This window comes from Arachis hypogaea, chromosome 19 (genome assembly GCF_003086295.3).
Source record: "Arachis hypogaea cultivar Tifrunner chromosome 19, arahy.Tifrunner.gnm2.J5K5, whole genome shotgun sequence".
In the NCBI taxonomy this organism is placed as follows: domain Eukaryota; kingdom Viridiplantae; phylum Streptophyta; class Magnoliopsida; order Fabales; family Fabaceae; genus Arachis; species Arachis hypogaea.
Genome location: NC_092054.1, coordinates 67,344,395 through 67,361,896, shown reverse-complemented (window position 1 = coordinate 67,361,896; position 17,502 = coordinate 67,344,395). Strand labels below are relative to the sequence as shown.

At 35.3% G+C, this 17,502-nt stretch overlaps 1 long non-coding RNA gene across 1 annotated transcript; it reads left to right on the top strand.

The window, feature by feature from the left end:
- Window positions 1-4,859: 4,859 nt before the first annotated feature.
- On the top strand, window positions 4,860-8,572 carry LOC140182041 (uncharacterized). The gene is made up of 2 exons (XR_011877866.1): window positions 4,860-5,872; window positions 8,358-8,572. It is a non-coding gene; the product is annotated as an uncharacterized lncRNA (long non-coding RNA).
- The last annotated feature ends 8,930 nt before the right edge of the window (window positions 8,573-17,502 follow it).

The window sequence follows — 17,502 nt, the reverse complement described above, 5'->3', positions numbered from 1 at the left end:
AATAAAATTCATTTTTCTATTCTTTTAAATATTTTATTCTTAAAATAATATTAAACATATTTTTCTTAAATAATAAATTAAAATAATACAACATATATGATAATTATTAGTTGAAATAAAACATAAAAGGAATATTTACTTATTTATTTCTTTATTTTTGTGGATACGCGGATATGCGGAACGGATATCTGGATACCTACACAAAATCCACGATCCGATCCTATTAGTGTGCAGATATGATCCGATCCGATAGCCTTGCGGATCGGATCCATATCCGCAATTTTTTTTATCGGATTCGAATAAACACTGCGGATATGCGGATCGGATCCGATCCATGAACACCCCTAGAAACGGGTATGGTTATTCCAGTAAGTATAAGTACGCTTCTCACTAATTGACATATGCCATCATATCCTCTATAAACAGACTCTGCTTTACAGGTGGCGACATTCCAGCCATGCATGAAATAATATCCTCTGCAAGTGATCCCAAGTTATCAGTTGCAGGCATAGCCCTCAATAGCTGTATAGCACTGGAAAACGTTCTGTGGACGTACCACTATCTATCTGACTGGCTCAATACAGCAGATGAACATACAAATATCTCTAGAGTTGCCTTAATGCAACAAATGACCTTTCAACAGGCCCTCTGCTTGTTCTCTAATCTTTTTATCAGGTTACACTTTTCTCTTTGTCTCTTTACTCTGCTCTGATTACTCTTTTCTCTTTTATAATCTTAAATACGCAAGCGGTATAAAACCCACGTCCTTGCCAACAACTTCATAAACCAAATATCTTTTTTCAAAAGAATCATTGAAGTTATTATCATTAAACAAGCCTAAAATATTCATTTTGATTAAGTCCATATACTTTTATAAAAATTTGGACATAATCTCCTCTAAAAATAGGACTTAGCCACCTTTACGGGTTCCATCTTTCTCAACATTTCACTAGCCATTTATCAGCAATTTTCACAATATATATTCTCAAAAACATTTGATAATAGTATAGAAAATTTATTCTTAAATCTCATATTCAAGGTTGTCACCAAAAAAACCTCGGCAGTCTAATTTCAATTCTGTTTTCAAAATATCAAATGAATTTGGAATTGCACAAACTTTATGTCCAGGTGACCGTCTCGAATTAAGCTTTCTAATAAACTAAAAATCATAATTTTCTGATCAATCTAGCCTTGAAAATAGAAGGAAAATCGTGACTACTCTGCAGTGCTTAAAAACCAGAAAACAGCAGCAGCGTTGAATATTCAAAATTCCGTATAAAATCCAAATTAAATCCAATCGCCTTCAAAATTAATATGGTTCAGCTTAACTTATTCAGATTTCATTTCCAATTAGTTTCAGGTCAATACTATTTTTAATGAAAAAGTTACATAGCTTGAAAATTGGGTAAAAATAAGTTAAATCCGGTTTTACAAATCAGCAAGCTTGGTATCTTTCAACTTACATAACTTTTACTACAAAACTTCAATTAAGCTAAATTTTGGTTTAGAGACTCTTAACTTAACTAGCAACAAGTGTGCCTTGGTTGCAACTCAATCCTTAACTCCTAAAATTCTGAAGTTTTAGAGCAATAAACCAAGTTAATCAAATTTTAAAACAACATTGGTTTCGCTCCAGAACTTAGCTCGTAGGAGTCGCAGCAAGACAACCAAGTTGCTACCCTGTTCTAATTTTTTTGCAGCACGACAGATTCATCGACGTGACTTTAAAAATTTGCCACAAATTTTATATTTAACAAAAAGGCCTCAAATTTTCAAGTCCAATTCTCTATATTCCCAAGTTTAACCCAGATTTGGTCTGATGCAATTTCGATAATCACAAAATTAATTATATCTCTTCAAAGTTTCTAACTTCATTTAAAAGTAATGCAGAAAATCAGATTTTCAACAAAAAGTTTAATTGCTCAATATTCAACCTTCAATACCTTTCAAAATCAATTTCAAAACAATAACCAACCAAGTTCACCACCATTACAATATGTCAAATAACTAACTCAACGGCAATCAATCCAATATAAACCATCAAAATTCAGGATTCTTAATAAACACTCATCAACCATTCATAATCCACATATAATCAATCAATTTCACAAAATCCACAAATTTAATGACAATTGCAACCACAATTCAACATTCATATAACCAAATCACTTACTCATAATAATTAAACCTATTTGCCGTTATTCAATAAACTTTGTGGACATTCTTAAATTAAAACCGTTTAAATTAAACCCCCTAGCTCAATTTAGTCAAACCTGCATAGATTAAACGTGACAACTCCCTTCCTTTTTTGTTTTATGGCAGCAGCAGTGACTCCCACGCAACGGAACGGCAAAGGCAGCAACCGGAACAGCAATAATGTTAGTCTTCACAACAGTGACCGGGGATGTAGCAAAACAACGGATTCAAATTGGATGGAAATTTAGAGCAATCACAGCCCTGGAGATCTCAAGACAAGGCACATACCGGAATCAACACAGAATAAGCATGGCAGTGATAATAAAACGTGTAAATAGACCGTAATTAAAAAAAGGTCAAACTAGAATCAAAGTAGCAGTCTCAGGCTCATCACAGCAACTACAGCGTTGGTTCTCGGCAATAGAAGGATGGCAGCGCATTCTCTAGTGGAAATCAACAACAACAGTAGCGAAAAGACTCAACAACAGTAGCGGCAGAACCACTTCACAACGCTCTATCGTTCAGCTTCTCCCAGCGATGGCAGTGGTAGCCTTGAACAAAATCGGTAATGGCGGCAGTCCAGGATGAATCGGTGGTAACGACTTCGACAGCGATGGCTAGGGCTCCATCGATAGCAAGACATGGCAGCGGGGGAACCTTCTTCCTTTCCCTCATCAATTGCGTCTTCTCTCTCGCGCGCCTCTGGTTTTTGCGGGACCGTTCTCTCTCCGACTCTCCTCTTCGCGATAGCGATGGTGGCAGTGACACTCACCATCGCTGCCTCCTTCTTTTCCCCTCTCCTCTCTACTTCGTTCTCCCTCCTTGGTTCCTCTTTTCTCTGATTTTCCATTTCCCCCCCCTTCGAGCTTCCCCTTTTTCCTTTCTTTCGCTTTCTGAACGTAGGTTTAGGGAAACAAATTTAGGAATTTTGTTGAATTAGAAAGTTATTTGGTAATTTTAGAGTTAGAGTAAAATATATATGAATAATATAATAATTTTATAAAATATTTATGATTGAATAAAATTTAAAATTTAAATATAATACTGTAAAATTAATTTTAAACATATAATTTTATTTATTAATTCATTAATAAATTTAAATAATTAATTTTAATTTAAATTATAAAATGAATATATTAATCATATTTTATAAAATACAGTTTTAAATTCAAAAATATTTATTATTCATATTATATGATATATCCTTTTAATATTTTTCATTATCAGAACTTTAATTTCAATTTATATAAAATAACTAATTACAATAAAAATTGTACATAAATATTAATTAACATCAACCCAAAGTATTTATAAAAAATAATTTAATCATTCCTAATAAATTAATCTCTAAGAATTTAAACTAATAAAATAAACTATAATATGTCCATAATAGAAATTATTTAAATTAAATTATATAACTTTCAAATTATATAAAATAACTAACTATAAAAATTTACACAAGAATATTAATTGAATTAACTCCAAATATCAGTAAAACTAATTTAATTACTCTTAATTGATTAGTTTATATAATAAAGAGTTCAATTTAATAATAAGTTATAACTTATTCATAATAAAAGTTACTTAAATTAAACTATACAACTCTTTCTTATTTTTCAATTACTAAAATTATACAAAATATTCCGTTATAATAAAAATACTTATGAATATTAATTGATTCAGAATGAATTTATCTATGGGTCTCTTTAATTATTTCTAATAGAATAATTTCTAAAATTATAAAGTTTAAATTTAATAAGATAAGCAATTTATGCATATTTAGATTTTTCAAAAATGCAGAATGTTACAAGATGCATACGATGAAGAATAAGATTGGGAAGGTAATCAAAGCATTATGCAAGAAGGAATTCGAGACAATACTTCCTTAAGCAATCCTCGACAACACTACTCTCATTCACCAACTCGGAGAAGACTGGGATCTCCATAGGCCCCACAACATTCATAATATCACTCGAGAGTCCACCTTGGTTGTAACAACCCTAGTTTTTGAAAATCAAATAATTAGTTATTGGTGATTTATTTTAAGAAAATTATTTTACTAAAGGTGATTAAATAGAGATTCATGATAATTGAAGTTTAAATTAATTAGAATTTTTATATAAACTATATTAGATATTTGGTATGATTGAAATTATAATTTTGGTAATTGAAAAATAAGAAATAATTGTATAATTTAATTTAAATAAATTCTATTTTAAATGAATTATGTTATTAATTTGAACTCCTAGAAATTATTTTATTAGAAATGATTAGATTGATATTTATAAATACTTTAAGTTTAAGTCAATTAATATTTATGTACAATTTTTATTATAATTAATTATTTTATAAATTGAAATTAAAGTTTCAGAGATAGAAAAATAATAGAGATTTGTATGATTTAATCTAGAAAATTGATATTTGAATTTAAATTGTACTTTACAAAATATAATTAACTTGTTCATTTTATAATGTAAATTAGAAATAATTGATTGAACTTAACAATATATTGATAAATAATGTTCCTAAATATTTTTAAGATAGTATATTTGATTTTAAAATTATCCTACCCTCCAATTTTATCAAAATATCTATTCATATCTATCCATATTCTTTTATAAAATCGTAATTTCTAATCCTAAATCCCAAAATCCCCAAATTCATTCAGAAACCCTAATTTTCCCAATTCCTAACCCTAACAGATGCAGCCTCACCCTCCTCCTTCAACGGAACAAACACACACGAACTCACCTTCTCTCCCTTAGTTTTGCCGCGACATACACACACTCAGAACACCACACCTGCTCAGCCCATGCTCCTTCCGTCACACACCCACGTACTGTGAACGGAGTTGCATCTTGTCCAGCCTGCTTCGCCACCGCCGCCGTTATTATTGCCGACGAAGAGGGACGCCGTCGACGCTGTTCACGGAGGAAGGAGGAACCGAGCGAAAACCAGGGGAGGAGAGAGCCTCTGCTGCATCGCCACCGTGCCATTGTCGTGCCTAGGCATTGCTGTTGAAGCCACTCCTGCCGCTGCTGCTATTAGGGTTTGTTGCCGTTGATGAAGCTTCAGCCGCCGCTGAGGAAGGGAGCCCGAACGTCATTGCCGAACCACCGCATCGCCGTAGCTGTCACCGGGAAGGTTGTTGGAGCTTGCCGAGGATACGGTTCTGATTTTGAAGCAATTCATCCATGTCACTGCTTATCTTTATCCTCTATTCTGCCGCTGGGTTCCGTGAGTTGCCGGAGCCTCTCCCGCCATCAGAGCTGTTGTTTGGTTGATGCCGCTGCTGGAGCTCCGTTGAAGTTGGTCATTGTCGCTTAAGCCTCCCTAGTCGCCGTTGCCGTCCGAGCCGCCGCCAGTGGAAGTTGCTGCCGCCGCTGTTGTGTCTGCCGTGGGGAGAAACACGATGGTGGGAAAAGAACCTGTAACTGTCACTGAGCTCTGCCCCTATTTTTAGAATCTGAGAATAGCGCCACTGCCGCTGCTAGAGTTGATGTTGCTCTGCCTTTACTTTGAATTGTTACCGCTGCTGCTTGGCTGAAGCTAAGACCTTTCACCATCACTAGAGCTGCCCAGAATCATCATGGTAACTGCTAAGAGAACAAAACGGATGTTAGAACTGCCAACGGAGCTACTGGGTTTAGTGATTTCCGTGAGTTTCGACTTTGAGGTAGGGGATTTAACGTTCTTAATTTAGAATACCTACAAAGTTATTTGGATAATTGCAAATAGTTAATAATGATTAAGAGTTGATTAATTAATGTGAATTGTTTGGAATATGTTTGAGAATAGTTAGTTGAAGTGATTATTTTGAATTATGATTAGAATTGAATGTGGTTGTGGTTACTTTGAATTATAATTGAAATTATATGCGGTTGTGAAATGTGACTGAATTATTGATTCTGCGATGAATTGGTTGAGATTCTGATTTTGAGTGAATTATTGTCTTGTTTGATGTTGAATTGGATATTTGATGTATGGGAATGGCTGTGAAGTTTACTTGTGACTAGTTGAGATTGGTTTTGATGGTTATTGAAGGATTGGAACTAAGGGATTAAACTGTTTTGAGAACCTGTGATTTTCTGAGATAACATAGTAAACTTTAAGAGTATATAAATAATTTATTAATGGTTAGACTAATTTTCTGTGTCATGATTTATTGATTCTGACTTGGCTGTGATTGTGACTGGTTTCATTGTTGTAAGCGATTAATTGATGAGGTTGATTTTGGTTTGAGGCTATGCTTGTTACCTAAATTCTGGGTTACATTGATTTCTTAATTTGGTTGTTATTGTTGATTTAAGGTTAACTAGAGGTGATTTTGAGAACGGTTAAAGGATTGGAGGATGATTACTGAAATATTTTCCTAAAATGTGATCTTTAGAATAAAATGGTAACTTTGCTAATAACTAAAGAACTTTAAAAATAACTAGAAATATGAAAGGATGGTGTTTGGAATATTAGTTATGAATTCTGGAGGCTGGACTGATCTACCTTTAAAGGACGGTTTATGGAAACTCTGATTTTAAGTATTGTTAGGATGTCGATTGTTAAACTGATTTATGATGAAATGATTACTAAGATTCTGTTGTTGTGAAAACTGCTGATAAAAGGGCTGGTGATTTGTTGAGAAAGAGGGAACCCGTAAGGGTGGCTAAGTCCGAGTTTTAGGGGAAGTGCTGCCGAAATTTTATAAAATTTGAGATTTTATTTGAGAAGTTATTTTAGAAGATTTAAACTTCGATAATCATATTATTTGAGTTTTATTTAGTTAAGAAAATAATTATAATATTTTGAATTTGAATTACCAAGGAAGGGTTTATGTTTCGAACTTGAATTATTTAAGAAAGAAATTATGTTTTGAATTTGATTCAATATAGAAAGAGTTATGTTTTGGGCTTGAAATAAAGGATTACCTTTTTAGAAATTTGGTGAAATAATAGTATTTGAATTTGAATAGTAAGAGAGATGATTTTTGAATCTTTGTGAAGTTGGTAAACTTGAGAAAGAGTTTTATTTGATTACTTCTAATGAAAGGTTATGTTTTGAAAAGTGTTTAATGAATTTAAAAAATAAATGATTTTCTTGAGTCTTTGATAGAGAACGAAAATGAAAGAGAGTTTTAAAGTTGGCTTGACTAAAGATTGCCATAGCAGAGATTATGAACTGAATTGATGATTGAGATTTTTATGAACGAATGGTAAAGAGAAATGGCTTGAGCCAAGATATTGCAAAAGTGAAAGATGTAAAGTTTGTATAGTATGATTGAACAGAGAAAGAAAAAGATATTGCATAAGAATGTGAATGTGATGACGAATAATGAGAATGATAATGAATGATGGTAATGAGAATGATTATGTAATGATCTGATGCGTGAAGGCAGCCAGATAGATGGTGGTACAACCACTAAGAGCGCTTCCCCGGGATACTTAGCTATAATGCTATTCTGTAAATCAGAGGACTCTTACAGAGGTATCGAGAAAATACATAACTAGCATATGCTCCTGTAAGTCAAAGGACTCTTACAGTGAGTGTATGTGAGTGTGCTCCTGTAAGTCAAAGGACTCTTACAGTGAGTGTGTTGGGCAGACTAGCTCCGCCTTGTAAGTCAAAGGACTCTTGCGATGGGTGTTGCCAACAGGGAAGCCTTACCTGGTCAAAGGACTCCGGGTAACGTTGGGAGCGGGTATGTAACCGACAAATGAGCTCATTACCTGCACTAGGGCTAGACATGCATCATTCTTGTTTGCGCATTTGCATATGATTGGGTTTGCTCATTGTACTTCCCTGTGATTGTGCTGTTTGCCTTGTTGTGACTTGTTTGTATGTTGAACTGAATCTCTTGCTTGCACTATTAGTTTGTGAATGTATTAAATTGATTAAGAATTGATGTTTTGGTTGAGAATTAATTATGTGACTGATAGATGGTTAATGTGACTAGTTTCATATTTAGAATTTGTTTGAGTTTAGAGATTTTGAAGGAGGTAATTAATTAGCTAAAGTAAAACCAAAAGTATTTTCAAAAAGTTTTGATAAAAATATAGTTTCCTTGAGTATGTTAATTATTTTCATGTTAATCATTACTTTTACGGCATTCCCATTCCCTACTGAGAACGTGTGTTTTGTTCTCACCCCAAAATCTTCCACCCTTTCAGTGATACAGGTTCGAAGACTCAGTTTGAAGCTGTGGGCGATTGTTAGACCTTATTTATGAGTTAAGTTTTTGAACTGAGTTGTTTTCATAGAATTCCCTTGCCTTTGTTGCTTAAGATTTTATTTTATAAAGAGGGATAGGAGTTGTATCTAAGTTACACTTGAATTTGTTTGTATAATATTTACTAATAATTATATGATTATTATTATTTGGCGATGCTTGATATATGATTTGATAAATAAAAACAAAATTTTCTGGCATTTTCTACTAAAACTGAAACACGATATCGAACTAAAGGCTCAATAGTAAATAGTTAATAAAGGAAAGCAGGTTGGTAACGCCTTAATTTTGGTACGATCATGACGTTCTGGAAGTTGGGTCGTTACATTGGTAAATCTTGAAAAACTGACATAGCTCCTTTAACTTCCATTCCTTTCGAGCTCTCATCTTAATCCTTCAATCCTTTCAATATGTCCGACTTCATAAACTCTCTATTACCTCATAATATTCCAGTGAATTCCCGAGAATGACTATTCTTATCAACAACAGTTCACATAATTTAGTCTTGATTCATGTCCAATCGCCAACTCTGATTTCCGGCTAACTCACTCGAGGTTTCAAACTCACTCGTCATCAAGCGTCAACCAATTCAATCGATCTTATTATGTCAAAAACCTTAATAATCTGACATGTGCTTAACTACATTAATATAGCATTACCATCTCTCATTGTTCCAATCAATTAGCTAACTTATTACAATTCACTATCTTGTATGTATCAAGCTACTGAAAGCTTAAACCTCGACTTCAGGACATTTTTTTTCAAAACACAAACGTTCTAACTTACAGCATCCCAGACATACTAGTTTCACCTCTTCATCTATTAATCGTTCCCTGAAGAACTAACGCCTCGGTTCCAATTTTGTAGGGATCACGCACGACACTGTGATAAGTGTAAGTATGTTTAAAGAGACACAAATCTTAGAAAAAGAAAGAATAAGCTACAAGGAGAAAAGTTGCATAAATTTGAAAGGATACGTAATATCGCAACTAAGCAACAACATATAGGCACGAGAAAACGTCCTAAGAAAAAGGTCATCTCATATCTTAATAAGAAATTTGAATCCAAGAACTCCACAAGAGACAAGAAAAAGGTACTGATAAATTAGATTAAAGTAAGTTCAAAACTAATTAGAAGAGCATAAAGTTCACAATGATATAAAAGAACGGTTCGAATTAGAAGTAGCAACGAAGGTCAACTACCACAAAGTGTGCCAGAATGAAAATTAAATTACGAGAAAGAATCTGGAATCCAAAGAACTGTGATAGGAATAGTAGGCGGAGAAAAGGTGCATAGTTTTTGAAATAAGGCTTAGCTGAGTCAAGAAATACATAGTTTATAGAAAAATGACTAAAGTCGATCGCATTGTTCATAAAATTCATGAAAACGATTAGGAACACCATCATATAACATATTCACAAGGGATGGAAAAACTTAAGGAGGAATGAATTTACTTTTTCAAAAGGAAAATATGAAACCACATTTTTCAAAAGCAATACTAAAGGTATAAATAATGCACCACGTCAAAATAGATTCAAGTCAAAATAAATCATGCAAAATTTGTAAAATGAGAATTATTGGGCTATAAATTGAAACTTTTGGTCTCAAGAATCTTAAAGGATACTTAGGGGCATAATCATATAAGAATCATGCATAAAATCACAATAAAGTTGGTAGAAAATCAAGTCGGGTCTAAGGAAGAAAGTATAAAGTAAACTTTCTCCATCCATCAAATAGAGAATAAGTGATGCATTGCAACAAACAAATTTAAACTACAATAATAAAGTTCCAAAGTGTATATAAGGGGATGTATGCTGAATTTGACAATGATCTTATCAAAATGTCAAAAGTAGTTATGGGAACAGTAAAGTAAGAGGAGAACTAAGTTGAAATCTCTATCAAGAGGGTCAAAACAAGAACGCCAGGGAGAATTTACAAGGAAAGTCATATTGCACCAAAACACATTCAGAGTTGATCAAGAAATTACATCGTCCACATAATGAAATGCAAGATTGACAACAACCTTGTAGAAGAATCAACTTAATTGTTCATCAAGAGATTTAGTACAAAACTCCTATAGGGTTTCATAAAATGTGACGTATCGCCACAGGCCAACTTCAAGTCGTCTCAAGGATTTCATAGCTCATATGGAGGAATGTGAAGTCAGCAACCATGTTGCAAGAATCAAAAGGAGCAACTAAGAGTGTGATTAATCAAATTATGCATATGAAAACTCGAATCATGTTTTAAGAAAAGGCAATAAAATAGAAAATTTCAAGATGAGAAAAAAAGAAGGACAAGTGATTCGTCAAACAATATGGCAAGAATATAGCACATCCGTTGACATACTCTAGTTAAAAGCAATACCTAATGTTTTCCAAAGTTTGAAGGATTATTGTCCTGATAAAATGAGTTTTATTCAAAACAAGAACAGAAAGTTCACAAGCGAGAGTAGATGAAATCAGGGGTTAATATTTTTAGAATACAAGAATCATTTGTTGCACCAGAACAAATCTAAAATCAAATCAAGGAGCAAGAAATTTGTGAAAAAGGCTATAAATAGTGATAAGGAGAAACGTGTCAAAAGATTCATGATACAACCAGATACAGAACCAAAGTAATTCTTCTGGTGTTTTATTGGAGTCAAGAGTAAGCATTGGAGCATTGTTTATAGTAGAAACAACCTCTTGGAGCTATCGTCTTTCATAACATTTTCTTTCTGCATCGAGTCTTGAACCACCTCCCCTGTTTCTTTTGGAGTCTCTCGAGTATTCTCTCGAGATAAATCTAAAATTTACAACAGCGCCAAGTGAATCCAATGTGTTACCAATTGTCCAAAACAAAAAAGGTTTAGCATAACATTATAGAGCTATTGTTTGGCTTACGCTCCCAAAGTTGTGCAAGCTTTCTCTCTATAAGAATGAATTCCTCCCGAGACGTAATATCAAGTTCTACAGAAAGAGGATTCTCATATCGTGTCTGCGCAATGTCCAACAGAGCATGTATAAGTATTGAAAAGTTCTTGTCTAACTAGCAGTAATGGTATCACAATTCTTGATATTTATTACATTAATAAATATTATATTAGTTGAAAGTACTTTTGGCACTAATACAAAATTTCCCTCAATATACATCAATTGCAAAAGACCGACCCTTCCATAACACTTGGACATTATATTCAACCGTGACAATGTACGAGTGTTAAGAGAACAAATCTTACCTTCACCTCCTCCAGCATAGAATAAAATAGGATATTAAACAAATATATAAAAGGATAAAGACAGAAAGAATTTTATCAAAGGTGATATGGATTTAGTGAATGAATATTATTGAATTGAGTATGTTACAATACATGCGGGTCTTGGCATATATAGACTAGGGATTAGAGACTAGGGATTAAAGAAGCCATGCAACAGAAGGACCAATAATAGAGCCACTGTGTAATTGGATCCGTAGGCTTGTTTGTTCAGTGTATATGCAGCCAAATCAACTAAAGGCTTAAGAATTAACATGATTGATTAATAGTGTATGACTAAATTCAAACACTTCCTCTATCCTTATGTTCGATCTCTCTCATTTAATGTTATTATTATGTACAGCACTATAATGTAGATATATAGATAGACTATATAACATTATAGATAGATAATTAACTATGTGATGGAAATTAAAGTCCTATGATATCAACGGCATTTCTTTTGAGAGAGGAATGATGATTTCTGTACTTGTTTTGATTCCCTTTATATACATACTATTCAGCACCCTTTTGTTTTATGCTGTTATCAAATGATGAACTATAAAAATGAGTCCAGATTTAAGAACTAGGTATGAAGAAAGATTTTGTAGTCTAACCAGAACTTACCATTTATATATATGAAAGAATTATTCCCAATTCACACAATTTTCTTTAAATCTCCCGGGGGGGTGACAAATAATAGGAGATTACAAAATAAAAAATTCATGATGATAAATTATGGTTATATAAACGTGGCTTCCAAATCCATAGTGTACTGTAATTGATTCTTAAATCCAATTCTTACCTTCACCTCCTGCAGTATTTGGTGAGACAGTTTCTTGTCTGTACTTGTTATGAACACAAAGCCAAATTTCCTGCGGTACTTTCTTCCGAATTGCTCTAATTCCTGCAGTGTTGAGAGACTCAAACAAGGTAAGAATTTGGCCGTGTCCTTTGTTTATAATATAATAAGATCACTCAAATTACTGTTGTAGTTTGGAAAAGTAAAAGGAACAAACTGTTGTCAGACATATCAGAGCGTACCAACATAATGGGCCCAGGCGCAAACTTAGCAGCCTCATCTATGTACAGGTGTGCAGAGAATACATTCAGCCAAGATTGAATAGGCGATTTGTTGAACCATAAATCCCTTGCAAACAATGTTGCGTGCTCAAGCGAAGAGAACGGAGATGCCTGAACTATCGCCTTGGAAAACTAGATGCTAATGCCACAAAGAAAGAAGTCCCTTTCTTCCAATTTCCCTGATAAGTCCCATCATGAAACAAGTGAGTAAAATAACTTTATATATTCCTGTCAATCAACAGTTAAATCCTGCTGCTCTATTTTTAAAAAAGCAAAATCAAATATCTGAAATCCTTAATAACACTTGGCAATTATTCTGCCTATCAGAGAACCGTTATAAACCACCAGCAGTTGTGACATTCAATGCTAGTGCAGTAGCAAATTATAGTAGAATAGTGTTCAAATGCAACATATTCTTAAAATTGCAAGATATGTTCAAATGATACACCTTTCAGAGTCTTGCACAAAACACAACGAGCATTCTTCATGCATATGATAGCTCGATACTTAATAATCCAATGTCAATTTCAAAAAGATAAAATGAACATGTATGGTAGAATTAGCCATGTACCAGCACTAGTGTATATACATCAAAACTATTTGCTGGCTATGAGCATACATGGAGAAAGGATCATTATAAACTACTTAGCAAATAAATGTTAATAATTGACTACCACATCTTGGCAATGAAATTTAATTAAGAGAATATGTATCACACCAGCAACATTATGAACCCCTTAGCAAATAAGTTTAATTATGGACTACCCTAAATAGCAGAGAATTAAAAAAATTAGGATCATATAAGAATCAACATCTAGCATTCTTCGTTGCCAAACATATCTAAGAATCAATAGCCTCCTCTCTAGTATCGAAGGCATTATTGGTGGGTTCTTCTAAATCACCCTTCCTTATGAGCGAAAAACCTTCCATGTCACACTCAGCCAACCAAGTTAAACTCGGTTGGGGATAAAGTTCAAGTTCACAATGTTCATTCTTTTCTCCCATGTCGAACAAATCTCTTGGCTTCACATGGACTACTACACTCCAATTCTTATCAACGTCATCTTCCACAAAGTATACAAGGCAAGCCTCTAATGCAATAATGTACGGTTCGTCATCCTCTCGATCATCAGTATGTATTGGATTAGAGAAATTGACCAAATTGTGGCCCAAAATATCTTGCTTTATACCTCTACCAGATGTGGTGTTTGCCCAGATACATCTAAACAAAACGACTATGAATTGACCACTGTAATTCAACTCAATGATGTCTACGAGTTGTCCATAATACGAGAAACTACCAACCGCAACATTACTGTCGTGCTTGCTTGCATAACTTCTAGTGTCGGAAGTGACATGTACCCCGCTATTCTGGGTTTTAAACCCTTCTTCTATCGACCAGGTCCTAAACTTAAATCCATTCATGTTATATAAGCTGTAAAGCTGCAAGCTTGCACATTGGGGCCACATGCAAGCCACTGTAGTTCTTTCGAATGCCTGATGCTTCCTAAGGGAACCTAGTAGAGAACAGTTACACATTTCATATATATTTGAGATAGAAACAAGATAAGAGACCGTTGATAATAGGATCGATCACAACAGGCCTCACCTCATGCTTGAACCACTCAGGAAATTCTCTGTGCACAACACTGTCTATTTGAGACTAGGACCTTGTCTTGCTTCGCAACTTCCTCTTTTTGATGGCCCTAAAATCACTGGATAGATCGTAGCATTTTCATGTCAGAATCTCCATCTATAGTTTATCATTTTAGTATTTCATAACCTCAACCGTACTTACCCTATGAACATTTCCATAGCCGGGATATTGACCAAGACATAATGGTGAGCTTGAAATTTTTCAGCTGGTGTAAGAGCGTAAAATGAAGCAACCCCCATAGCCTTTCCTACCCCTGGGAACATGACTGCACTTTCACTATCCATAGGTTCACACGGTCGATCGTCAACATGCATTGGTCAGTTGATCCTACTCTCGACGTTATTAAGGTATCTTGAACAGAATATGATAATCTCCTCAGATAAGTATCCCTCAGCAATTGAGCCCTCTGGTCGTGCTCTATTAAGCACGTACTGCTTGAGACAACATAGGTACCTTTGAGAATATAACACGTGACTTAGTATGTACGGGTAATCGGGGTAAAAAATGTACATGGGCAATTGTTTGATGATTACCTTTCAATTGGGTACATCCACCAATAATGCACTGGGCCACCTAGTTGCACTACCTCGACAAGATGCACTGTCAAGTGAAACATGACAGTGAAGAAAGAAGGAGGGAAAATCATCTCCATACAACACAGAGTATGGAAAACATGATCTTGAAGGAGAGGTAGTTATTGAGGGTCAATGGATTTGCTGTATATTCGACGAAAAAAGGATAATAGCTCGGCCAGGACAGAGGACACTGGGGTAGGCAAAGCATTCCTTAATGCAATTGGCAGTACATACTCCATTAGAACGTGACAGTCATGGCTTTTCAAGCCCAACAACTTGCAACGTCTTAAGTCAACACAGCGAGAAATGTTGCTAGAGTACCCATCTGGAAAGACCACATTCTTGATAGTCCTTAAAAATACATCCTATTGTGGCTTGGTCATAGTAAAGATGGTGGATGGGTACTTTCCATCGTCCCGTGGCCACAGAGCATGCTTGATCCCCATCAATTGGAGGTCTTTCCTTGCTTTAAAGTGGTCTTTAGATTTACCTTTCCCTTTCAGTATAGTGAAAACTATGTTGTCGCACACATTCTTCTCTATGTGCATCACATCAAGATTGTAACGCAATCTATTATTTTCCCAGTATGGGAGCTTAAAGAATATACTCCTCTTCTTCCAACGAGACTCGTCTTGTATGGCGGTTTGCTGAAGGCGTGTCCTTTTTCCAGTAACTGATTGCACCTTACCAAGGTGGACATGCACATCCTGTAGTTGTCTCGTAATGTCTCCACCAGATAGTTTGACAGGTGGACCTCTATCCTCTATCTTTTCATCAAATCTATCCCAGTCCCATCTATATCTGTGGTTAGAATTCAGAAAGCGACGATGACCCATGAAATACCATTTGACTGTGTGTGAGCCGGTTAGTCTCAGCATCCAAATTGCACGCAAGACAAGTTCTCCCACCATACGTGTTCCACCCAGACAAGTTGTCGAAACCTGGAAAATCACTGATTGTCCACATTAACGTAGCATACATCCTGAAAGTTTTTTCTCACAAGCACTGTACGTTTCAACACCAACCCGCAACAGCTTCAACTCATCGATCAAGGGCTATAAGTAGACATTTATATCATTTCCAGGCATTTTAAGCCCAGGAATAATCATGGAGAGGATAAAAGAGGTGGCTTTCATGCAAATCCAAGGGAGCAGGTTGTACGGAATAAGAACCACTGGCCAAATTGAGTACTTCGAGCTCATGTTTCCATAAGGGTTAAAGCCATCGCTAGCCAAGGCTAGACGAACATTGCGTGGATCGCTGGAGAAGTCGGAATAAGTTCTGTCAAATGCCTTCCATGCCTCGCCATCCTGTGGGTGCCGATAAATACCATCAGAGCTATGACCTCTCTTATGCCACAGCATATTAGCAGCTGTCTTACTGGACATGTATAACCGCTACAAACGTGGAATAAGGGGGAAGTAGCGAAGAGTCTTCGCTGCTTGCAGTTTTCTATTCTTCTTAACAACCCTGTTGATCCTCACTCTAGAGTTCTTATTAGTCTTTTGCTTCCATCCTGATGTCGCACATCGCTTGCATTTAGATAGCTCTTGGTCGCTGCCCTGGTATAGCATGCAATCATTTGGACATGCATCTATCATCTTGTATGTGATACCAAGCTTTCTTATGATCCTCTTGGCATGGTGCATAGTGCTCGGAATCCTTGCATGCTCAAAGGCATGCACCAGTAACTCCAGTATCATTTCGAAGGCTTTGTTGCTCACTCCGCACATAGACTTTATATGATAGAGACTCACCAAGAAAGACAACTTAGGGAACTTTGAACATCCCGGGTATAGCTCCTGCGCTCCATCGTCGAGTAGGTCATGCAAGTTGCTGGCCTCGCGACTTCTTTCATTTGATAGGTATGGCAACTCCGCCCGATCCCTGCCAGCATGTTCCTTCACTGAATCGTCTTCGTCACCATGAAGTCATGGAAAGTCGAACGCCTCCTAAACCATGTCAAGCATTAGGTCTATGAGGTTTCTATTGGGTTCTACTTTTTGTCCTTTACTAGAGCTCTCTACCATGTGTAAAACCTGGTTAATTAGTGGATAATTAACTCATAAATTAAAATATATTCTAGAAAGTGAGAAATGAGATTTTTATGGTTTAATGTGATAGAAAAATTAAAAACGAGAATTTTGACACCAATTTTAAAGAAATCGGCCCAAGATTGGGCCCAAGGGCCCAGCCAAACTCTCATTTAATGAGAGAGCTCAGCACTCTCTCTCCTTACAACACTCACACATGCTAAAATTAAAGAAGGAAAATGGGGGAAACATGAAACCCTTGTTCCTATTCACATCAATCTTCCATTGATCATAACTTTTGATCCGGAGCTCTGATTGATGCACCGTTTGTGGCCACGCGACCATGGCATTGAGATCTACAAAACCCATAATAAATCTTAAGGTAAGCCACATTTTCCCCTTCAATTCCCAGCTCTTGATTTCGAGTTTATTGGGCAAAAATGTTGAAATTTGTGAGCTCCTTATGTTATATGATCAAATTAACTTGAAGGAAAGGCTTGTTC